The following is a 25,256-nucleotide window of genomic DNA, read 5'->3' on the forward strand; positions in this document are numbered from 1 at the left end:
CATAAGTCCTGTGGCTGGTGACCTTGGCCCCACCCTGCTTATAGGAAGTCTGGTTCCCAGGCTGTGTACTCAGTGCTTCTAGGGGAAAGGTGTGGGGCTGGGGGTGCTGTGAGTAAGGGAAAGGAACAGGAAGAAGCTGGAGTCAATTGAAGAAGACTTTGAGGAAAAACTCTTTATATTTAGGCTTTAGTTTCCTACAGAGTATCATAATTCCTCATAGACTTAATTATCTGACAGATAGTAACACCCTTCCCCTCCCTTGTCTCCCCACCCTGCCTCCCGACTTCCTTAAATGCCACCCAGAGATAGTGGGGAGGAGTAAACGTGGAGGCTTTCACTTTCTTAGGCCCTCTGCCTCATTTTCCTTTGGTCTGTCTGATTTCTCTGAGGCCTTCAGGACTTATTTCTATAGCTGATAATTCCCATGCAGGATCTGCCTAAGGTCCTTGTGCAGGCCGTTTTAAACTTGACCTGGGGGGGTACCTGGGTGGCTCAGTTGTTGAGCGTCTGCCTTCGGCTCAGGTCATGATCCCAGGGTCCTGGGATCGAGCCCTGCAACGGGCTCTCTGCTCAGAAGGAGGCCTGCTTCTCCCTCTCCCACTCCCTCTGCTTGTGTTCCCTCTCTCACTGTGTCTCTGTCAAATAAATAAAATCTTTAAAAAAAAACAAAAACAAACTTGACCTGGGGTTGTGAGTCCCGCACACTGTGAAGATGGCCTGTGCAGGCGTGTGGAGTGGAGTCCTCTAACCATTGTGCCTCTTGGTGTTTTCCTGGTCTGCAGTCTGGTGTTGGGGGCGGGGGTGCCTTGAGCTTGTTTCTGTAATCACGTAAGCTTACTCAGCACCTCCTGTGTCCTCGCTGGCCCTTCACGTGGGAGTGGGCTCCTAGTACTGAGCCTGACAGGAGGGAAGAGTGTGAGCTGAGGGTCTTCCTAATGCTTCAGCTTCCTCTCATGGTGGGCAGGTGGGAAGGGTGGACAGAGTTGGCAGGGGCGAGGTGATGGCATAGGAGAGGTTCAGGAGGATCAGATCACATCTCACTTACAAATGTCACCAACAGGGGCGCCTGGGTGGCTCAGATGGTTAAGCGTCTGCCTTCAGCTCAGGGCATGATCTCAGGGTCCTGGGATTGAGCCCCGTATCAGGCTCCTGGCTCAGCGAGGAGTCTGCTTCTCCCTCTCCCTCTGCCTCTCCCCTGCTCATATTCCCTCTCTCTCTCTCTCTCTCTCTCTCGATCTCGATCTCTCTCTGTCACATGAATAAAAAAAAAATTAAAAAACAAACAAATGTCACCAACATTTTTTACACATCATCTGCTTTAATCCTCATGGTAGCCCTAAAAGGTATTATTCATCCCCACTTTATAGATGAGGAACCAGAGGCCCAGAGAGATGATACGTCCAGGATCACACAACTAGGAGTCTTGGTGTATTCTGATTCACCTATTGGCCCGCTTTTGCACAGCACGCATTTAAACCTTGTAAGAACCTTAGGTTGTATGTTACGATTCTCATTTGCACCTGTGGCTCTGAGACCCAGACTCAAATGACTTACCCAGAGTCACACAGTGGGAGGTAGTGGAGCTGGGACTGGGACTTAGATCACAAGCTGCCTCACCGGCATCCTTGTGAAGGCATTCTTCCACCTTTAGAAGCCAGGAGCAGTTTGCTAATGAGCCACCCAGCCCTTCAAAGGCAAGGGGAGAAGGATGGTGAGTCCTGCAAGAAGAGGTCCCTCCTGGCCAGGTGACGGCTTCTGCGCCTCTCTTCACACCCAAACCCAGAGTCACATGGCTTCCTGCCTGGTATTCTGCCGTGATGCACTTTCCACACTTGTGTGTCTAGGCTGGGGCTCTGGAGACCAAATTCAGTTTGTCTTTTGGTTTACTCAGTATAAACAGCTGGTTATACCCTGGGACTACTTGGCATCAGGCACATTTCCAGGGAACTTTTAAAATCCTGCCATCTCGGGGCGCCTGGGTGGCTCAGTCGTTGAGCGTCTGCCTTCGGCTCAGGTCATGATCCCAGGGTCCTGGGATCAAGCCCCACGTCGGGCTCCCTGCTCAGTGGGAAGCCTGCTTCTCCCTCTCCCACTCCCCCTGCTTGTGTTCCTTCTCTCGCTGTGTCTCTCTCTGTCAAATAAATAAATAAAATCTTTAAAAAAAATAAAAATATAAAATAAAATCCTGCCATCTCTACTTTGAAATATATCTAGAATTAGATTGTACCCATGACCTGTTACCACCTTAGTCCACGCTATTGTCATCTGTTGCCTGGACTGTTGCAATACCCTCCTAACTAGTCCCTGTGCTTTTCGCCCCCTCCCCCCAGTACAGCAGCTAGAGATTGTTCTCCAGTGGAATTTGGATTATGTCACCCCTCTCAAACCACCTAAAGGCTCCCATCTCCTCGAGGCTCTGTGTCATCTGCTCCCACCCCTTTTACCCCTCTGACCTCATTTCTTCCCGTGCTCCCTGCTGCTGTGCTTTAGCCATGTTGGCCTCCTTGCTGTTCCTCCAACATGTGAGCACAACCAACCTTCGGGACTTTGCACTCACTGTGCTCTTTATCTGGAATGTTTTCTGAAAGATATTCCAATGGCCCACTGCTCCCTCACTTCCTTCAGGTGCTCAGATATCACCTTTTCAGGGTGGCTTTCTGGACTATTCTCCCCCAGCACACTCTATTCCCTTAACTCTCCTCTCTTTTTCTTTAGAGTTCCAGCCAACCCAGACACATTATATTTTAACTTGTCTTTCCCACTAGAATTTAACAGAGTGTGTCTGTTTTGTTCAAGACTGTACCTCTAGTGCCTAAAACAGTGGTTGGAACAAGTAGGTGTCTAGAAAATAATTTTTTTAGCTTTATTGAGATATGATTGACAAAAAAACTACGTATTTAAGATGTACCACCTGATGTTTTGAGATATATATATACACACACATATTATGAAATGATCACAATTGAGATAGTTAACACATGCGTAACTTCTTGTCGTTACTTTCTTGGTATGTGGTGAGAGAAGATAATTGTTGAATGAATTTATTAAATGGTACAGTGAACACTGTGCTATTCTCTCTTGGGACTCTGCCTGAGAAGCTAGTCAGCCACTGAGTGGTGCCTCCCTGTACCCAAGGGAGCTGTAGCCTGAGAGGCAGAGGGATGGGCCTTGGGTACGCTGGCTTGGGTGTCCCCAAAGACTCCTCTCCAGTCTGGGGATTACATGGCATTCTTATTTATCTCCATGCTGGCTTCCAGTCACTTCTGGGGAATTTTCTGAAAAGCAGTGTATTCTATCATGCTTATCCACAGTGACCACAGCAAATTAAAATGTGTTGGCTTACCAGCTAACTGTTGCGAGTATCTGAATGCCCGTTGAGTTTCCAAAGCCATACAGATCCTTGTGGAGGCCGGAGGAGATACCATCCCATACCTTGAGGTTCTCCCTGCGGAGTTGGATTTGAGCCATGCCCAGGACAACAGTGTGATTCAGAGCTGAGGGTGGACTAGACCAGAAGGAAAGAAATCAAGGTCGAGTGAACACCATTGTGTGCCGTTCACAGGCACGATATTTATGTAGTTATCCCACACTGAACCTTGAGGTTCACGATTGTATGCCCATTTGTCGGGATGAGGAAATTAAAGCTCAGAAGGATGGGACCAAGACTCTCACTGACTTCAGAGCCTTAGGAGTAACTGGGAAAGGCTCTAAAGGGGAAATCACAACCCGGCTGTGAAGGACCATTAGTATTTGGGTCATGGGGACAGTGTGGCATTGAGCAGTGGCACAGACGATGAGACAGGAGTGCTCTATCAGGTGTGGCTTGGATGGTTTTGAGACAGCCTGTTGAATATGAATAGGTGTGTCATTCTTTTTCCTATTATTAATTACCTGGGAACTGGGAGAGGATGTTTTTTAATGAAGCCCCAGAGAACTGGGGCTGGAGAAACCCCGGCATCAGCCCTCCCCCACATAGGACCTCTGCATCTTGGGATCACCAGGGACCATCCCAGACAATGCTCTTCTGACTACATGCAGCTCAGCCTGGCTCCAGGAACAGATTAGAACAAATCTCACTAGTGTTGGAGGTCTTGTGGTTGGGGAAGGGAGAACGTTGCCATGTCCTGGTTAAGGGAAGAGCCCAAAGAAAGGACTGGGGACTGTCACCTGGGTTTCCCTGTCTGGGCGTTGGGGGGTAATGCTGGCCTGATTCAGCATAGTAAGCCCTTATGAAGTCAGTGCTTCTTACCACCCAGCTTGTGCTGGTGGGGTTGGAGCTACTAAGAGGGCAAAAGGGCTGCCTATCTTGATACCAGTTTAATTAACTTGTTCATATAGTCATTTGCTCATCAGCATTTATTAGCTCCTACTCTGTACCAGATGGCACCATGCCAGATTCTGGGGCTACAAAGACAAGGATGTCTTCAAGGAATTCATAATCCAGCACAGGGAGAAACAAACCAAAAATGATTTTCAGTGGGTAAGGGCTGTGGGACAAGAAAACAGCCTGGGGCTGTAGCATGGTGCCTACGGCCACAAAGCTTTGTGTTGGCATACTTGGGTTTGACTCCTAACCACTTATCATCTTTGATCCTGGTATGTTCTTGGTCTGGGCTAGGTGCTTACATGCTTTGTCTCATTTATTCCTTGTGTGAGGAAGACACACAAGGAATAAGCCTCTACTAGACAGTAGAGCTTCCTAGTGAGGAAAAATTTTTCCTCATTTTTACTTGAGGATTTTAAAACTTGGAGAGAATGAATAATTTGAGTTGCTCAGTAAATAAGTAGCAGGACTAGGATTCCAATCCAGGTCTTGACTCCAAAGTTCCTGTACTTTCTGCTCTATCCAGCTGAGGAGAATGAGTTTTGTTCATGCTCCTGCATGGCTGGTGCCCTCTGGGAGATGTAGCTCGGGGAAAAAGGAGTTTACTGACCATGAACTGCATAGGAGTTGATAGGATGACGTGACCATCCAGAATGCTAATTTTGTTTTAGGCTGCATTAATGAAAGTATGGTGCTCACAATATGGGAGATGATGATGCTGCTCTGCTCACGGATAGAGTATTAGGGTCCATTTTGGGATTACCTTTTTAAGAGGTTATGTGACTACTCAAAGCCCTTCTGAGATGACTGTAATGGGCACTGGAAACCTTGTCTCCTGAGGAACAGCTGAAGGAACTCTGGGGATTTCATGTGGGGAAGGAAATTTCCACAAGGAAATGAGGGCTGGTTGCAAATATCTGAAGGACTGTCACATAGAAGAGCCTTATTATCTGGGAAATCTATAGGGAGAAAGGTTTTGGTTCTGGGTTTATAACAGAACCTTCTAAAATATCTCAGTATATAGTGAGTGAACTGTCACCAGAGGTCATCATGCACAGATGGAGGCACAGTGGAGAGTGGTGAGTAAATGTTCTCCACCATTCCTCGGCCCAGAGTCCCTGTGTGTGGCTCCATCTCTGCTGCTGTGGGTGTGGCTCCCAGGAGTGGGTAGGAGCGGGAGGATTTAGATCAGATCTCAGCAGGCCCCAGGACTGCATGCACCTCCAGGTGTGGTAGGGAGAACACAGGCTTAGAATCAGAATTAGAAGACCTGGGTTTGGATCCTAGCTCAGCCCCTTACAGGTGTATAACCTTGGACAGCACATTTGCTCTCTCTGTAGAAGGGGATCACATCAGTTCCTCCCCTGCTAGACTTTTGTTAGGTAGTGAGTGAGAAAGCTCTCTGTCAAGGAGAAAGGGTTCAAACACAGGCGATTAAGAGGTGCTGCTCTGGCCACCAGGAGCATAATGAACTTCAAGGAGCTTGGCCTTCACAGTGTCTAGGAAACTTCACTCAGTGGTATTGAGGACTTACTAGGTGCAAATGCCTTAGAGAACTGGCTCCAGGTTTGTGCAGAGCCCTCTGAAATATTTTGTGATAAAGTAATTTCCACATTGCTAGAGATGAGTAAAAGTCCCCTGCCCTCGAGACCTATTGAATGCAGGAGACAGGAGATGATGGAACAGGTGTTAAGAAGGGAGAGATCCAGGAGGCCTTCGTGGAAGAGGTAACATTTGAGTAGGGCCTAAACAAATACTTCATTATGTGGGGAGAGGGGGCAAAGGCCTAGAGGAGGCACAGGCAAATGGGTACAAATGACATGGAGGGAGTGAACCAGGTGCTGGGTGGGTGTTTCCTGCCAGCTGGAGGACTCTTCCCTTCCTGGCAGTAGAGCTTGAAGCTCTCTGGTAGTTGAAAGAGACCCAGATTTACTGCAGTTTGCTGGTGACACTTGGGTCATGAAGAGGCGGGAAGAGAAGTTCCTGGGAAGCTTTTTATATTCTCTTTGTTCCTCAGAGGAAGGTGAGGCCAGAGATGGGAGAGCATTTCCTAGCCAGCATAGGGTGCGCTGAGGCTAGAACCCAATGCCCCATACCTCATCTGGGGGCTGTCTTCACTGTGCCCCGTGGATGACTCTGCCCAGATTCCAATTTTCCTGGTTCTGCCTCCTGGCAGGCTGTTACCCTTAAGAGAGAACAGGAGGACAGAACAAAGTTGTATTTACCAAAGGGGCTGGTTGGGCAGGTCTTCTTGCTGAGGCCAGAGTCTAGGCTGGGCTGGCTCCTGGTGGGTGGAAGTGGGTGGGGTCAGGCCCTGGAGGGCCATAAGCTGGGGGCTTTTGGTTGGGAGTGACTGCTGGTAGGAACTGAGGTTTGTCCAGGGCATTGCCCCTGAGCACAGTGGGCTGGAAAGATTACAGCTCATACATTCTTTCTCAGATTAGGGCCTTGGGAGATTATGGGATACACAGGAGGCTGTAAGAGGCCTGTAAATTTCCCATTTAGGGCAATTAATTTGATGGATTGTAAAACAGCTCACCATTTCCTCTCCCCCTCCCTGGGCTGGGCAGTCAGACTGGCCGGAGAATGTCCCAGAACTCGCCCCCCCCTTCCCCCCCCACCAAGCCCTGCACTGCCTTCCAGGGCCTCTTGTTAAAACATTCCCTGGGGGCAGGGGCTGGGCATGTCCTCCCCTCTGGTACAAGGAAGAGCACACAGTAGGTGCTTTATAGAGCCATGCAGAGCTGGTACGTATCTGATTGGAGCTTTTCCAGGGTGTTGTTAGGGGTGGGATGGGATGGGGCTCGTGGTGGCAGCTCCGGTTTATAGATGGGGGAGCTGAGCCCCAGGGGGTGAGGTAACCTGCCCAAGGTCACTCAGATCATTGGCGATAGCTGGGACTCTAGCCAGATTTCTCCTCTCCTGGGCCAGGGTGTGTTCTTGCCAGTTCTGGTGTGCTCAAAGTGAAAGTGAAATAAATAGCACTTTTTCTGGTTCTCTCCCCTGACTTCCAACTTGCCCCCAGCCAGTCACTGCTTTGGTGATTGTATACAAGATGTGACATGGTTCTACCCCCATCTCCTCCAAGCTGTTTTGCAGCATGTACTCCTCGTGCATGCTCACAGATGTGCTGTGGCTCATCTCGGTGTGTCCCTTCTCGGTGGGGTCTGGCACCTGTGACTGGTAAGGGGTTCCTGTGCAGTGCCTTTCTCTGGTTCCTCCTGAAGGCCCTGCCCTCCCCAGCTCACACTTGGGCTGGTGTAGTTGGTCCTGACATTTGTCAAGCCTCAGCCTTGTCTTCCCTCCAGGGACCCAAGACCATATCCTAATGTGCCTCCTGATTAAGGCCTTCCCAGGTGTTCCTAACTTGGGCCTTCTCTTTGTGTGGTCTGCATCGAGTCAGATCACACTGTTCACCTTGGCCTGAGCACAGCCCAGCAACGTCATACTGTGTATAGCACTCTCCTGCTTCTATGCCTTTGCTCTTGCAGTTTCCTTCCCCAGGAATGCCTCTGTACCATCCGGACAGCTCCTATGCATCCTTCAGGTTCAGACGTTACCTCAGGAAGTCTTCCCTGACCACCCTCCACCAAGGCTTCGTGATATCCCTTCACTGGTGCTTTCATTCTTTTGTTCAGCAACTATGTCCTGAGAAGCTGTTGTGGACCCACAGTATTTTAAGTGCTGGGGAGTATAGCATGTGAATGAAACGGAGGCACCTATACTCACGGAGCTCACAGCCTAGCATCCTCTCTTGGCACATATCTTCTTAGTTTATACAATGTTTCTCTGTCTCCTGCTTTAGCCTGTGAGTTCTCCTCATGCCTTAGTCATTCATCTCTCTATCTCTAGCACTCAGCACAGGGTCTGGCAAAGAAAACCTTAAAAGTTAGCATTGGATGAATGAATGAGAGTCCCCTCTAACCCACCTGCAGGGTGCACATGTCCTGAGGCTTGTGTGCAGCACCCCCCCCCCCTTCCCTCGGACACTCCCGGCACCGTGCATGCCTCTCACATGACCATCCTGCTTCATTTTACACCTTTTTGTGTCTACATCCTTTCTTTCTCCCTCACCTGGTTGTAAATTTCTTCAAGGCAGGGTCCATTTCTAGTTCCGTTTTGTGTAGTTGGAGTTTCTGCCCTTCCTTATAGTAAAAAAGAGAGCAATATGTGAAGTGCTGCAGAAAGAAATAAAAATGTAAGGAGAGACGGAGTGCCTAGAGGTGCATCAGTGTATTCAGAAACCTCTGGAGGGCACCTGTTGTGTACCAGCCCTGAGCCAGGTGCTGGGCATTTTTGATAAAGGGAACAGAGGCATCTGCCTTGAGGAGCCCAGATGGAGGAACTTGAGGACAGGTGGGGTGTAGGATGCCTAGACCCTTCCCTTTGGTGGCACCACAGAATTAAAAGGGGTGTCAGGCCTGGAGTTCAATCCCATCTCTGTCCCTTGGTATCTGGCTGACCTTCAACAAGTGAGTCAACTTTTATTGAGCTTCAATCTTCTCATTTATAATAAGGGGCTGGAAAGAACATCTCCTTTGTAGAGCCATTCATTCATTCATCCACCCATGGAGTTCCTAATCTGTGCCACGCATTGGTCTAGATGCTGGTGAGGGGATTGTGAACAAAGTCAGTAAAAGTTTCTGCCCTCATGCAGTTTACATCTCAGTGGGAGAAACACCAGAAACAAAATGGTTAAAATACGTAGTATCAGAGGATGGTAAGCTCAGTGGAGGAAAAGAAGCCAGGAAAGAGGTGAGGAGCCCTGGGAGAGCAGGCTTGGTGGGGAGGTACAATGGTCAGAGGAGGCCTCTCTGCAGAGATAACATTTGAGTAGCAATGTGATCAGGCAGGTAGACATCTGGGGGCAAGACATTCCATGAAGAGGTAACAGCAAATGCAGAAGCCCTGAGGCCATAGTGTGCTTGGCTTGGTGAAAGAATAGCAAGGAGCCGGTGTGGCCAGGATGAAAGGAGTAGGAGCTGAGGTTAGAGAGAGGGCTCTGTGTGTGTGTGTGTGTGTGTGTGTGTGTGTAGAATAGTTTGCAGACCTTTGAAGGGCCTTTGGCTTTCACCGTTGAGTTAGGTGGTAGTCCTCATTGGCTTTCACCGTTGAGTTAGGTGGTAGTCCTCACTTGGAGGGCTTTGAACAAAGGAGTGATATGATGTGCCTTTTGGTTTAGGGGAAGGATAATTCTGGTCGTTGTGCAGAGAACAGACAGCTCAGAGACAATGTAAGTAGTGTGCTTAGCACAGGGCCTGGCCTGAAAAAGCCTCCCTTAAGTGGTAGTGTCGATCTTGATGATGTTATTAAAGATTGACCTGGATGCCTGCTGGTCCTGGCCTGGGCCCTCATCCTGTCTACCCTCTGCCCTCCCAGGAGCTACAGTATCCAGGATGCTTTCTCCCTGAAGAGAGTGATGGGTCCTGGGCTCAGGAATGAGGAGGAAGAAGGTTTCTGAATCTTCGGCTGTTTTTTTTCTTGATCTTCTGTTTAGTAGTCATGGTGAGGGGGTGGTGGCAGTGGTGCAGGAGAGGAGGCAGGAGAAAAGTCCTGGCCTCTGTAAACCTGGACCGGAGAGCCCGACCTGGCCATCGGGAGCTGCCCGTCAGTTGCATGGCCCACTCCAGGTCACGCCAAGCCAGCTGCCCCTGGAACATCTGTCTTCTCCATCTCTGCTCCTTCCTTCCCCTGGTGGTCTAGGATTCTCAGGAGGGGCTGGAGCTCTGCACACAGAGCTGCTCCGCTCCTCCCAGGACTTCACCATCAGCATCCCCTCCTGCCTTCACCCCCAGAACCTCAGGATCTCAGGCCTTTGTGGAAAGGTCTGGGTCCCTGATGTCTCTGAGGCGGTTTACCTGTTCACCCTGTATAGAAAGGCCTCCAGCAACCTGCTGATCAGATTGCCTCTAATGGATTACTTTGGATAGCAGGAGGAGTGCACAGCCTGACAAGGCGGCCCCTCCTGGAGTTGTCAAATCCTCACTATTCGGAGGCTCCATTCTGAAGTTGAAATCTCTTCTGCTCTGACTTCCTCCTTTGCTTTTAGTTCTGAAATACAGGGAGTTACTGTGAGTGATGGTTCCTCTTACCCCCACTTCTGTCTCCTGCCCACCCTCTATTAGGTAGAAGTTTACTAGTTTCTCAAGAGGCTCTGTGCAGTTCTGGCTCTGTTACTCAGGGATCACCTGGTTGAGGAGGTCAAGGAGAGCTTTGTAAAGTACACGGTGCTTGAGTAGGGTCCTGCAGGGTGAGGGGTTAGCCAGATCGGGAAGGGAAGAAAAGCCTTTGAGGCAGAAGGTAAGATGGTGTCTTTGAATAGTGTGTAGAGTTCAGGAATTCTAGATTCTAGGTAGTTTGGTGGGGGAAGTGGGGGAGGGAGGAAGAGAAAGGGAGGGAGAAAGAAGGGGGGAGGGAGAGAGAGGGAGGGAAAGAAAGGGGGAGAGGAGAGGGAAAGAGAAGGGGAGGGAGGGAGGGAGAGGGAGAGAGAATGTGTGTGTGTGTGTGTGTGTGTGTGTGTACTTGTGTAGGATACAGTGTACTGTTGGGAAGATGAAGCCTGAGAGGTCAAGTCAGAGCACACCAGAGTCAGAGCATGAAGGGCCACCTGTGACCTGCCAGGGGTTGTGGACCTGAGGTCAGAGGACCGCCTAGGAGAATGGGTTTCTGGGGACCCAGGGGTCTCACATTCTCCTAGAACTGATACATGGGTTTTTGAGTCCTCTAACTCTCCTTTCTGCTGTGGTCTGGGGTTGCTGATTAAACCTGTCCTTCAGGGCGCCTGGGTGGCTCAGTTCGTTAAGCGACTGCCTTCGGCTCAGGTCATGATCCTGGAGTCCTGGGATCGAGTCCCACATCGGGCTCCCTGCTCAGCAGGGAGTCTGCTTCTCCCTCTGACCCTCTTACCTCTCGTGCTATCTCTCATTCTCTCTCACTCAAATAAAAAAATAAATAAATAAATAAATAAACCTGTCCTTCGGACTCCCGCAGAGTGGAGTTGGGGACAAGTCACCACGCTGAACGTGCACTAGACATCCTGTTTCTGCGTTCGGTGTACAGGTACGCCTGGTTCTGGGCTCCTGCCTCTTGATAACCCCTTTCGTGGGTTGAGGTGGAGGCCAGGATGCTGTAGCCATGGCTGGTCAGCCTCAGTTTGTCTCTGTCGCATAGTTGGCTGGACACACGGGCCTGTCTCTGCCCTGGAGGATGTCTCATTTATTCGGGGACTCGGCATGAACAGTGTCTGGACTCCAAGCCCTTGGCCAAACATTCCAGATTCTTTGGCCATAAACATTTTCTAAAGGGGCCTGGGACCCTTCCAGGGCTTGGCAGTTTCTGTTTATGCCCCCACACAGATAGCTATTTGTATCTGATTTTTGTATAGTCCCCAAAGTACGTTTCCAGCCTCCTGGGGGAGAGGGGTCCTGTCTCTCCCAGCCTGGCTGGCTCCTCAGGAAGCTTCTGGCAGACCTGCCTCACAGTGCTGGCATAGGGAGTGTCCTCCCACCCCTGTCTGTCCTTCCCTGGTGTCCTGGATGCTGCAGCGCTGATGGTGGAGTGGGGCTTTTTGTTTTGTTTTTAAATAGGGGCACCATGGGTAAACAGAGCGGTGTTTCTGGTGCTGTCGGGAGGGCCAGGACCCCACATTCCGGTTCCATGACGACAGCCTGTTTCGTTGCTGCTTGCCGGGCTGTGGGCAGCAGTAGTTTAGACCGAGACAATGGTGGCTCTGTTGAAATGCTGCTGAGCTCCAGCAGAATGCATTTTAATTGAACACTTTCCACCCTGAAGTCGGCGGGGAATCTGGTGGCCCACTCCTCCTCGTCCACTCCTTTGCTCTTCGCAGCTCAAGAGCCAGGTTGTTACTGCTGTGCCTTTCCCCCCTCTAATATTAGCAGCCTCTTGGCGGGGGAATGGTTTCCAGCCTGGGGGTGGCTTGCCCTGGGCTGACTTGGCACTGGGCAGAGAGAGGAGGGCTGGGGGTGAGGGCTGGAGGTGGCTGGGAGACATACCTATAACCGGGTCTGGCTGTCAGCGTGGGGCAGGGAACGGCAGGTACTCCGGGAAGCTCTCCTACCCTGGGACGGGACTGGCTGGTGCACTGGGTTGCAATCCTAGGGTATGCTTCCCAGCCTAACCTCTCTGGACCTCAGTTCCCTCATCTGCAAAATGGGGGTAGGAATAGTATCTGACTCCTAGGACAATTGTGAGAATTAAATGAATTTTTTAAAAAAGATTTTATTTATTTATTTGACAGAGAGAGACACAGAGAAGAAACACAAGCAGGGGGAGTGGGAGAGGGAGAAGCAGGCTTCCCATGGAGCAGGGAGCCCAATGCAGGGCTTGATCCAAGGACCCTGCGATCATGACCTGAGCCGAAGGTAGACGCTTAACGACTGAGCCACCCAGGCGCCCCAGAGAATTAAATGAATTTTTTTTTTTAAAGATTTTATTTATTTATTTGACAGAGAGATAGCGAGAGCAGGAACACAAGCAGGGGGAGTGGGAGAGGGAGAATCAGGCTTCCCGCCGAGCAGGGAGCCCGATGTGGGACTTGATCCCAGGACCCTGGGATCATGACCTGAGCTGAAGGCAGACGCTTAACGACTGAGCCACCCAGGCGCCCGAGAATTAAATGAATTTAACAGTATCGAGTGTTATGGGTAATACCTGGGACCTAATAAATACTCAATAAATATATTTGTCATTATGCCATTTTACTTTTTATTTTTTTAAGATTTTGTTTATTTGAGAGAGAGAGAGCATGAATGGGGGGCGGAGAGAGGGAGAAGCACTGAGATTCCCCACTGAGCCGGGAGCCTGATGCGGGGCTCGATCCCAGGACCCTGAGATCCTGACCTGAGCCAGAGGCAGGTGCTTAACGACTGAGCCACCCAGGTGCCCCATATTATGTCATTTTAATATTATGTTGTGATCATCATTAATATTACATTTTACCCTGCAAGGGTTCATTAATATTACATTTTACCCTGCAAGGGTTTCGTTTGAGACTGCAAGAGGGACAGAGCAATCAATATTCTTTCTAAAATGCAAATTTGCTCTCGTCGTTCTTTGGCTTAGAAAGCCTCAGTGAGTCCCCATTGATGCCACTGCATAAGGAAGAAGGAATTTCTGCTTACTGAAGGCCTACTGTGTGCTAAGTACTGGGCACTTGATGTACATCTGCTCGTTTAGAGTAAGTCCAAAGTGTAGCTTTCATTAGTTGGCCGTATTTTTATTTTAGTAATTTGTTTATTTATTTATTGAAGAATAATTGAAATACAATACCATGTTAGTTTCAGGTATGTAACATACTGATTTGATATTTATGTACATTATGAAAGGGTCACCACAATAAATCTAGTTACCATATAAAATATTACAATATAATATTACACAGAGTATATAATTATATTCTCTATGCTGTACATTACATCTCTGTGAGATATTTTATTTTGTTACTGGAAGATCGTTCCTTTTAATTGGCCCTTATCTTGCTTATCTTTTCTCCCCTACTCTGCCAAACCAAACCAAAAACAAAACAAAACATAAATCTACCTCAAAGGATGACTTGTTCTTCTCTGATGTTTCATTGGCCTTCATCCTGTATGTCTTTGTGCATGTTTTGCCTTTTGCCAAGGATGCCCTGTGGGTGGTGGTTGTGGATCTGGAGAAGTAGACTGGACTGGGGAGAGTTTGGGGATTCCCACAGGGGATGGTGGATGCAGCCTGTGTGAGAGCCCACTGACCAGCCTGACTATAGGGGGCTGGCTCTGGTTGAATCCTGCTCCATCACTCACTGTGTGGCCCTAGATACACTCTACTAATAGCACCTGCCTCATAGGCTTGTTGTGAGGAGTTAATCCCCAAGTTTTCCCCAAGTTTTCAGAGTAACATCTGATCTACTGTGAGTGTCAACAGATGTTAGCTGTTTTTGCTTTTGCAATCTTTCCAGAGATTTGGTGTAATGTTTTTCTGTTTGGAGCATTTATCTTTCCAGGCTCAACACTGGACCAGTTTTCTTTGTGGGGGTAAGAGGAATTGGAGAGGTTCAGTGGACCAGGGAGGTCTAAGGAGGGGTTCCCTGTACTGCCCAGCACTTCCTGTGGCCTTTGGCCATTGCTGTGGGCCAAGGACGGTTTGCCTCACTCCATTCTGTCCATGGCAGGACCCCTTCCTTCTCAGCCAGTGACTATGCTCCTTGATGTGGCCACTCCTTATGGTGACAGCTAGGTAACAGACACAGGGTAGACTCACAAGGTGTGGAGACTCTGTGTATACAGACCTGCTTGCTTATGGATGGATTTACCTGTCAGTGGATGGGCCACTTGGTAACCAAATGAGAAGTCTTTATGGACCACAGCGAATTGCTCTGATTTGACATTAGCCGGATAACCCATTTCTGCTTAAGAAGGGTGGAGTGTGTATTTTTTCATCTTGCGGACTTCACAGGGCCAAGTTCTCAGAGACTGAGTATCTTGCAGGTACCTCTCACTGAAACAGTGAAACTGATGTAGTTCCTTAGAGAGAGCAAGGGAAACAAAGAGTGGGGGATTTAACTTCAGGAAGCCATGCTGATTGCAGTTCACGTCCCCCTCGGTTCTCTGATTACTGGGCTCAGCAGTCAGGAGAGCTGGGGCTTTATCCTGGTTCTGTCACTGATATGACCTTGAGCAAGTTGGGCCCTAGATTCTATATCTGTAAAGTAGGAATATCCATCTAGCTTTGCCTGCCTCCCAGAGTAGTTTTCAAGGTCTTGTGTTCTTGTGTATTCATATTTGTTCACACATTCAATTAACCTTTGCTAGGCCTACTGAGTCCCAGAGCCAGGCATCTAAGTATGGACTGAATATGATCTCCTCCATCCTGGAGCCTAGAGATGGAGGTCAAGTAGGGAAATTGTGTGAGTGGATAGCCATCATGAACATGACTGGCAAGTGCTTTGCTAGAAGCACATAGAAGGTATGTTGGTTCTTAACTCTGAGAGGTCAGGGGAGACTTTCCAGAAGAGGTGACACTTGAGTGGGGTAGAGATAAGAAGGGAAGGGGGCACAAGGTGGAGGCAAACATGGCTCAGCACTATAGAAATATGCCTAGGGGTGAAGGTGGGGTTGTGGGCATGTGGATGGGCTAAGGAGATGGGCTAAGGGTTGAGTCTCTGTCAGGGCTAGTGGCAGAATGGCTTGAGGCACTGGAGTGCAGGATCGGGTTAGTATTTTGCAGATCCCATTCTGGTGGCCCTGTGCAGGGAGACCTGATAGCTGCCCTGACCATGATCTGCCGTGACGATCTGCATGAGAGATGATCCAGACCTGAACTGAGGCAGGACTGTTGGCACCGAGGAGGATGCAAGGCACATTTGTGTATGTATGTATGTGTGCGGATTTATATGTATGTGTTCTGGGAAAGGGTAAAACTCTGTGTGCACAGTGGGTAGTTTCATTGCTGATTGAGATCATCAGAAAGAAGTACAGACACCTAGCATTTCCGCTGCTGTGGCTCCATCCTTCCAAGGTGGTAAGTAGACAAATTGCAGAGGTTTATGTACAGGGATGGTCATTTGCAGCCTTGTTTATAATACTGAGAAATTGAAAAAAACCTAATTGTCCATCAGTTAGGAGTCAGTTAACAAAATTATGGAGACATGCTACTGTAAAATGTTGCTGCCGGCCTATTTTTCTGAACACAGCAAGATAACACCCATGTGTCACATGAAAGAATAGAATAACATATGTACAGCACCTAGCCTGCTACCCCTTTCCTGTTATTTTCCATGATTCAAAAACCCATCGAGGTCAGATTTGCTCTTTTTCCCTGTGTATGACTGTCTTATGTTACTTGATAACTGTTTTGTGTCTGGGTCTCTACAAATAAGGACCATGCCTTGTTCTTGCTGCCTTGTTTCCCTCAAGCAACAGGAGTAGGTGGCGGCTAATTATTGCGGAATTTAATTGAGGGATGTGAACAAAAGGCCTTGTTATCACCATTAAGTGATATTAAGCTGTAGGCTGATTCTCCCTCTTATAAAAAGAAACAGTGTGTCTGGCTCATAAAGAAGCTTTTAAACTAAAGTTGTGTTAACAAAGACCTCTTCCAGAGACCTCCCTGCTTGGGGGGGAGCCGGAGGACATTCAGGCTTTGTTTCCTCTGTCTTAGGGAGCCAGCTGGAGGTGAGGGGAGATGAGGTGTGCTTGCTGTCCAACCGGTTTTCATGCACAACATCCGAGCTAGTGTGTTTTTGTAGGAGTGGCAAAGGGGTTGGGGAAGCTTTGCCTTACATCTATTGGGTGCTAGCACCTTATGTTACCTGTTTCATCCTTACTGCAGCCTGAAGATGAAGGAAGGACTCTGTCTCATTTTGTAGACAAGGATACCAAGGCTCAGAGGTTGAGTAACTGGCTTAGGTTGCCCAACTAGGAATCGGTAGAGTCAGGATTTGATCCCAGCTCTGTTTGCCCTCAAACTTTGCTTTGTGCTGACTGCTAATGATTCTAGAGCAGGGGCTGGTACCAGGCAGGTAGGCACTGTTGCTGTGTGGTTTGGCATTGGTGGTGGGCAAGGGGTGGGAGCGTCTGAGTTGGGGCAGGGTGAGAGTTAACCAGTCAGGTATTTATTTCATATCTGCTATGTATGCAACATGATGCTGGGTACTGGAGGACACAGAGAAGAGGCCAGGACGACACTGTCCTTGTCTAGTGAGCCATCTGGTTGAAGTCACTCATTCTTATCTGGGGAGATAAAGCGGGAGGTGGTGAGGGATAAATAGGGATGGCAGAAAACAAGAGGTGGAGGGAGCCTGAAGAGAAGCAGTCAGTGGAATAGAGGTGGGCAGCAAGAGGATGGGGGCTTGTGAGCAATGGTGTAGGGATGGCGGGTCTGGCCTGAAGTGGGGGTGTCTTGGAGGTGAGGAGTGCGAGCTTGGTTGGGAGGCTTTGGACACCGGGCTGAGGAGTTTTTGCTCGATTCTCCAAGTGATGGGGAGCTATTAAAGGCTTTTTTTAAAAATTGAGATATAATTGACATACAACATTATATTAGTTTCAAGTGTACAACATAACGACTCAATATTTGTATATCTTGTGAAATGATCACCACAGTGAGTCTAGTTAACATCCATCACCACACATACTTACAGATTTTTTTTGTTTGATGAGAACTTTTAAGATCCATTCTCTTAGCAACTTTCAATTATGTAATACAGTATTACTAAATATAGTTGCCGTACTGTACAGCATATCCCCAGGACTTATTTATTTTATAACTGGAAGTTTGTAGCTTTTGACTCCCTTACCTATATCATCTACCCTCCTCCCCACCCCCCCACCCCCACCTGTGGCAACCACCGGTCTGTTCTCTGTACCTATGAGCTTGGTTGTTGTTGTTGCATTTAGATTCCACATGTAGGTGAGATCATAGAGTGCTTGTCTTTCTCTATTTGATTTATTTCAGTTAGCATAACTGTCCTCAGGGTCCATCCATGGTGTTGCAAATGGGAAAATTTCATTCCTTTTTATGACTGAATGATAGTCCATTGTGTGTGTGTGTATACACATACCACAATTTATTCATTCATCCATCAATGAACACTTAGGTTGTTTCTAGATTTTGGTTAGTATAAATGATGCTGCAATGAACATAGGGGTGCAGATATCTTTCTGAATTAGTGTTTTTTTGTTTTCTTTGGATAAATACCCAGAAGTGAAATTGCTGGATCGTCTGGTAGTTCTATTTTTAATTTTTTGAGGAATCTCCATACTGTTTTCCGTAATAGTTGTACCAATTTACAATTTCTACCAAGTGTGCAAGGGCTCCCTTTTCTCCACATTCTCGCCAACACTTGTTATTTCTTGTCTTTTTGATACTCGTCATTCTGACAGGTGTGAGGTGATCTCATTGTAGTTTTGATTTGCATTTCCCTGATGATGACTGATGTTGAGCATCTTTTCATGTGTCTGTTGACGGCTTTTGAACAGAGAGCTGATATGGGGGCGGGGGGGACAGTCCTAGGGTAGTTCATCCAGCCATGGTATAAAATGTGGAGCGACAGAGGGAGAGCTGCCTCACTTCTTTAAAATGTTTACCCATTTGCGAGAATAATGGTAGGAGGGGTAGGGATGTCCTGGCTGAGGTGGACTGGGTGTGTCAGATCTGTTTTGACTTGGATATGTGATGGTCCTGACAGTAAACAAAACAGATAGGTATGTGTGCTAATCCAGGGGGCATATGGGATCACACTTAGAGAAGGGTTAAAGAATGGTCGGCACGCATTCATTTAACAATTATTCATGGAGTGTCTACCATTGCACTTAAGCTAGAGTACATGGTAGTGAGGAAAACAAGACACGATCCCCTCCCTGTCTGATTTTGAAAGTGAATGTCATGTGAGGAAAAAAAAGGGACAGAAAAAACATCTGAGCTGCTTTAAGGAAACAGTGTGCTCCATAGCCTGGTTGTTCCACTAGAGTGAAAACATTGCTTCTCACTATAGCTAAGATCTTATAGAGGAAACTCTGGGACAGAGTTTTACTGGAGGTGTGGGGTTTTAGACAGCATCTAGTCCAACCCCCTTAACTTAGAGGTGAGTTAAACAGTGGGGCCTTCCAGAGTTTGGGGGAATTCCTATGAGCTGTACAGCACATTCCTGTAAATCTCTGTGCTTCTATCACTCCTGCCCTGTACTGTGCTGGCTATTCTCCCTGGATGAGCCAGTATTTCCAGCCTGGTTTCTGCCCTTGGGTGGGAGAAGGGGCTGGAGGAGAAAAGGGGGATAGAGTGGACATTAAAAATGGAACGGTGAGGGGCACCTCGGTGGCTCAGTCAGTTGAGCGTCTGACTCTTGGTTTCAGCTCAGGTCTTGATCTCAGGGTTGTGAGATTAGCCCCAAGTCGGGCTCTGTGCTGAACATGGAGCCTGCTTGGGATTCTTTTCTCCTGCTCCCTCTGCCTCTCCCCGTTTGTGCATGCACCCCCCCCTAACCCAGGTAGATAAAACAAGCAAACAAAATCTTAAAAAACAAACAAAACAAAAAGCAAGGAGGCCAGAGTCTAAAATATCCACATTACTGCATTTTCCCTGGTTTCCAGAGAAACATTTTCAAAAGCCTAAAATATTAGATTGAACTTAGATATCTCACTAGAGCCTGAGTAGTACTAGTAATAGTGGCTGATATGGCAGTAATAATAGCTTACATTGACTGGGTGTGCTCTACAGTTCTGTACTTGGAACACCTAAGCTCAATGGGCTGAGGAGATTAACTATTTCCATATTAGAAGTCAAACCAAGCAAAAAACTCCTACCACTCACTGGTGATAATAGTCATACAGTGGATTACCATGCATCCATTTAAAATGGTGCTGTAAAATATTAACTAATGATATGGAAAATGTTCCCTGTACCTTGGTAGATAAAAGAAAATTATGGAACAGGCTGGCATTTGGAGGTTTTCAGTGAATGTTTAAACCCACATTCTTACAAAGCAGTGTTATCACCTTCCTCATTTTACTGGTAAGGAAACTGACTTGCCTAAAGGTCACATAGGATTTTGGGTTTGGGTCTTTTGTAAGAATACAGTGTTGTCCTTACTGTCTTCATCTGTTTCTATTAAAAAAAAAATAGACATTCTATAATCAAGAATTAATTGCTATGTTCGGAGCAAAAAAGACCAATGAGGCAGAGATACCTGTTTAAGAACCACATTGCTTTGTTTCCATAGCTCTTACAATTGGCAAAACATTTTATAGAATTTATAGTATATATAACATATTCCTAATTTTAAAAAGAAAACATATTCATTATATAATTAGGAAAATAGAGAAAAACCCAAAGAAGGAAAAAATATTTATAATCTTTCAAGGATAATCATTGTTAACATTTTTTCTTCCTGTCTTTTTCTTCGCAAATGTATCATAAATTTTATAAACTTGGGATTGTGTTGTACATGTGTTTTTGGTTTTTTTTTAAGATTTTATTTACTTATTTGACAGAGAGAGACACAGTGAGAGAGGGAACACAAGCAGAGGGAGTGGGAGAGGGAGAAGCAGGCTTCCCGCAGAGCAGGGAGCCCAATGGGGGCTTGATCCCAGGACCCTGGGGTCACGACCCGAGCCGAAGTCAGACGCTTAATGACTGAGCCACCTAGGTGCCCCTGTACATATGGTTTTGATTCTTGTTTCTTTCACTAGTCTGTTGCAGACATTTCTCCCCATCATTAATTGTTCTTCTACAGTGTCTAGTTTTTATAGTGATCCTCAGATCTTGGACATTAGGTTGTTTCCAATTTTTTTCATTATTATGAATGATGCTGTTGTTATTATTATTTTTTAAAGATTTTATTTATTTATTTGGCAGAGAGGCAGAGCCAGAGAGCACAAGCTGGGGGAATTGCAGAGGGAGAAGTAGAAGCAGGCTCCCAGCTGAGCAGGGATCACCATCTGAACCAAAGGCAGACACTTAACCGACTGAGCCACCCAGGCACCCCTGAATGATGCTGTTATAAAACACCGTTGGCTTTATGAACATCTCTGGTCGTTTCCTTAGTATAAAATCTTGGAAGAGCCATTGTTGAGTCCTAGGACATCAGCCTCTGATAATTCATTCTCCGTTTACATTTTCTCTTTTGTTCCCTAAAATAACCTTTGAAGCTGGTTTGGGAGAGATCCATTGTATAGATTGGAAGCTGAAGTTCATAGAAGTTGCAGTTTCTCAAGATAAAAAACTACTTTGGAATGATAAAAGGCATTGCTTTTAATCCAGTGAGTTAGAGAGAATAGAGTAGGAGGTGGGTTCGGGTTTATCAGTTTTGTCGTACTATACAGACTTTCCAGAAATTTCACTTTCTATGGCTTCCCCCCATGTCATGGATCTGGGATCTGCCCTCTGGCCCCACATAGAACAGGTTTCTTTGTCAAGTATTCACAGAGGCTCCCATGTGGCCATAAGGATGCCCTTTTCTGAGTTAAACCATCCTTGTTTGCTCATGAAGCATGGTTTTTCATTTATTTACTATCTTTGGTACTACTGTGGACATAGAGTAATTTATCAGTAACCCTCTTAATGTGTGTATTAATCAGCCGTTCAGGTTGGAAGTGACAGAAACCCAACTCAAACTAGCTTACACAGAAAAGCAAGTGTATCAGTTCCAGTAACTGGGAACTCCAGGGGTAGATCTGACTTGGCCTTGGCACTATTGGTCCCCAAGTGCTCACTCTCCTAGGATCTGTGTGTCACTTCCTAGAGAAGATGTTGATTGGCCCTGCTTGGATCCTGGGCTCACCCTTGGATGAGTACCCCTTGGGTAGCTGACAGTTGCAACGTGGCAGTGCAGGGAGGTGGTCTTCACCGAAGAAAAGTATGTAAGCAATGCATGCCTATTATATTGTGATATGTAGGATTGAGCATTGTGTGCCAGGTGGGGTCTGGCCATCTCAGAAGAGAATGGAATCACCATCTCTGTTTTTCTCAATAGTATACTTCTATTAATGCAACCTAAAATCAAAATAGGTCCCCTATTAATGTGTAGTCATATCACATCAAGTGATGATGCTCAGCCTCTCTCTCTCCCCTCTTGTACTATCTTTGCTGGGATATTTTGGACTCAAATTTAGGTTTTTAAGCTTATCCTTGTTAGATTTCATGTAGCTGTATTGGGTCCAGAGAATCAGCCTGTTGAGACCCTTTAGCCCTAATTCTGTCATGTGGTATACTGGGCTCCCTCCATCTCAGTGCACCCTGTAGTCAGGTGATAGGTGTGATTGACATTTAGTGGGGGTGGGGTGGGGGAATGAAGACCCCATCCAGGCCGTCTGCATTAAAAGAGCCAGAATCTTCTACCTCCCCCTACCCTGCAAACCTCTACAGTTTTGTTGTTGTTGCTGTTTTATTTTTTGCGGCCCATGAGGTCAGCCTTCTGGTTCATGGTATGTCAGAGCTTTCCAGGAAGGGCATCAGGCAGTTGCTTTCCTACTGAGGCCCCAGATGGACTTAAGTTGAAGTAGGAAGGATCCAGGTTAGGTATTAAGAACTTGTTGGGGGCGCCTGGGTGGCTCAGTCGTTAAGTGTCTGCCTTCGGCTCAGGTCATGATCCCAGAGTCCTGGGATCGAGTCCCGCATCGGGCTGCCTGCTCCGCGGGAAGCCTGCTTCTCCCTCTCCCCCTCCCCCTGCTTGTGTTCCCTCTCTCACTGTCTCTCTCTCTCTGTTGAAAAATAAATAAAATCTTAAAAAAAAAAAAACTTGTTGGCATGGGTGGGTGTGGGAGGTATGCTGGAGAAAGCACAGGTCCATTTCCAGAGGCTGCCAGGCACTGGCAGGTTCCTGAGAAGTCTTCAGTGGTATAGGGTGGCAAGCAGCGGAGTGCAAGTCCCTGTGAGCCTCGTTGGGTTATAGGTTGATTGTGCCAGCCTCCTGCATGCAGGCATTCCTGGTGGTGGGCGGGTGGCATTGGTGTTGCTCTGCTGAAGGCTCCAGACTGTGTTGTTCAGCTGCAAAAACAGTTTTCTTCCTTTACAAGCAAGAAACACAAAGCGGCCCTTCAGAGAGGACAGCTAGATGGGCAGCCGTTCTGGCAGTATGTGGTGCTAATCTGATGCAGCATCAGATGGCCTGGCAGAAGCGGAGTTGGACAGCAGGTTCCGGAGGGACCCCTGGAGAACAGAGGGCAGTGTGGGGAGCCTTGCCCTTTAGAAGGCCCTGAGTCCACTAACAGTGACAGGCAGGAGGCCTGATCTAGGCACTGGCTTGTCTGTGAGTTGAGCAGGAATGACACCAGAGAATGGCCTTTTGTCTGTGGCCCAGTGGGTCTGGTGGAGCCTGGTGTGCTGTGTGTGTGTGTCTTTGTGTCTAGATCTGAGTCTGTGAGCAGTTCCCCTTTCAGTTACCTGGGGGGAGAGGGAGGCAGTTCCCTCTGAGCGTGAGCATTAGGGGTACCTGGGCTCTGCTCACCTCAAGGTGTGTCTTCCAAACCACTCAGTACTTTGGCAGTCTGTCCTGTTGACATCTAGGTGACTTCCTGTGACTTCCCAGTAGCTCTGTGTCCTCCTGCCTGCACCAGATCCCAGTTGGACTTTTGGTTTTGGCTCGGGCTGAATGGGGTTCTGTCTGCTCATCCTCGCTCTTTCACTCTGTCTCTCTCTGTCTCCCTTCCTCCCTCTCCTTCATTGTTTGTGTCACTTCTTTCCCCTTCGCTACATGCCCTGAGCCCCCATTCCACCCAGGGGAGGTTGGGGGTTGATTAGACCAGGACCAACTTCCTCATATTTAGATGAGCCCCTCTTTCAGGGCAGCAGGGTTAATGAAGGGTCTAGAGTCCGAGGCTGAAGTTGGCTGCTGAGGAGGGGTTGAGGTGGCAAGCTGGCAAGTCTGGGTGTCTCATGGGGGTGCCTAAATCACTCTGGTGCCTGGAGGATGTGACAAGTGCTTGTCTGGGGCTTGATTTGGGCTCCTGGGCTGTCACACCAGAGGAAACTGGTTTGCAGAGCACTTCTGCATTGGAGAAGGAGAGTGAGTGGAGGGAGGTGAGACAGCTGTTCTTTTCTGGATCCAGGATCCTGTGGGCAGGAGGTGACTTGTGGGTGGGCCTCAGGAATTGGGGAGGATCTTGTGGCATCAAGCAGAGCTGTTTTCTCCCTTCCCCAGCCTGGTGGAGAGCTACATGTTGAATGTCTATTTAGCATTTGTCCTTGATCAGCACTGCCCAGGCCTCAGATACCCAGCTGAGGGTGTATTTGAAATTTCCTTATCTCAGCTCCAGGAGAAAAGAAGCCAGTTTGGGAAAATCTGAGTGGGGGAGAGGAGGAAGTTGCTAGTTGAGGTCTGCCCTGATGAAATGCTCTCTGGGCTGTTCTTGGAGTTGCTGGAGAAATTATATGTTAATGGGAATGTGCTTTTCTAAACTTTAACTAGCAAACTAAAGAAGCGTTTGCCTGTTAATAATGTACCTGGTAAGCTGTTGAGCTGAACTTTCACAGCCAATTTAAAAAATAAGGGAGAGAATTTAAAAAATAGGACATCCAGAGCACACGTGTCCTGGAATGATTTCCGAGTTTCTGTTGGAATAAGCGGTTTTGTGCTGACTGGGAGGGTTTCAGCAGCCCTGTTCTTGTTGGTGGCCTTTCCAGGAGGTGCTGATGCTAGGCTCCCTGTCCTTGAAAAGTAATTTACTATGCAGCCCATTTGCAGATGAACCAGGAAGCCATTTCCCCACTTTCTGAAGCCATAAAGTTGTGGCAGCTTTTCCCATGGTGGGACAGCCCCATCAGCGCGGCTGAGGCAGAGCTGCGAGCTCTCCACGTCCTGCACAGGCAGATGCTCTAGGCATACAAGAGCCATAAAACCCTCCTGGCCCAACAAGGGTGGGACCGGCTAAAGGAATAAAGCAGGGAGTGGAGTTTCTGCTCTGGTATCTGAGATGACAAAGTCCTTCTGAAGAGTTTGCTTTGGAAAAAAGAAGAGGTTAAAAAAAAAAAAAAAAAAGGAAAACACCCAAATCTCTGAATGGAAAATTTAGGGAAATTGAAACAAAGACTCCTCTTGGATTCTGAGTGGTGTGTGTTACTGCAGGAGGTTTGTACCTTTTGTTAGAGTCCCTGGATCTCAGTCAGGCCCTCTCTAAGCTTAAGCACCCAATTTCACTCTCACACCCTGGCTACTGACTCCGGATGTCGTTGTACCTTGCTGGCTCTCGCTGGTGCCCCGGTGGGCTTGTGGTTCACAGTGTGGCCCCCGGAAATGAGCTCAGAGAGTGGACTTTGCCTGGCTTGTGCCTGCGTCCCTCAAAGTGCCTGACGCTAGTGGTTGCTCAGGGCATGTTTGTGAGATGCACGGGGCGGTTACTTACAGCTGTGTGCGCGCGCACGCACACACACACACACACACACACACACACACACACTCCATGCCTCCGGTCCTGCCCCCAAGTCTGTCCTATCTCCCCAGCCT

At 47.8% G+C, this 25,256-nt stretch overlaps 1 protein-coding gene across 2 annotated transcripts in view; it reads left to right on the forward strand.

Moving 5' to 3' along the window:
• The window catches only part of PLEKHA7 (pleckstrin homology domain containing A7), a 212,474-nt gene that overhangs the window by 16,307 nt on the left and 170,911 nt on the right, over positions 1-25,256 (forward strand). The gene's annotated exons all lie outside the window — the stretch shown is intronic.

Source organism: Neomonachus schauinslandi, chromosome 11 (assembly GCF_002201575.2).
Source record: "Neomonachus schauinslandi chromosome 11, ASM220157v2, whole genome shotgun sequence".
Lineage (NCBI taxonomy): Eukaryota > Metazoa > Chordata > Mammalia > Carnivora > Phocidae > Neomonachus > Neomonachus schauinslandi.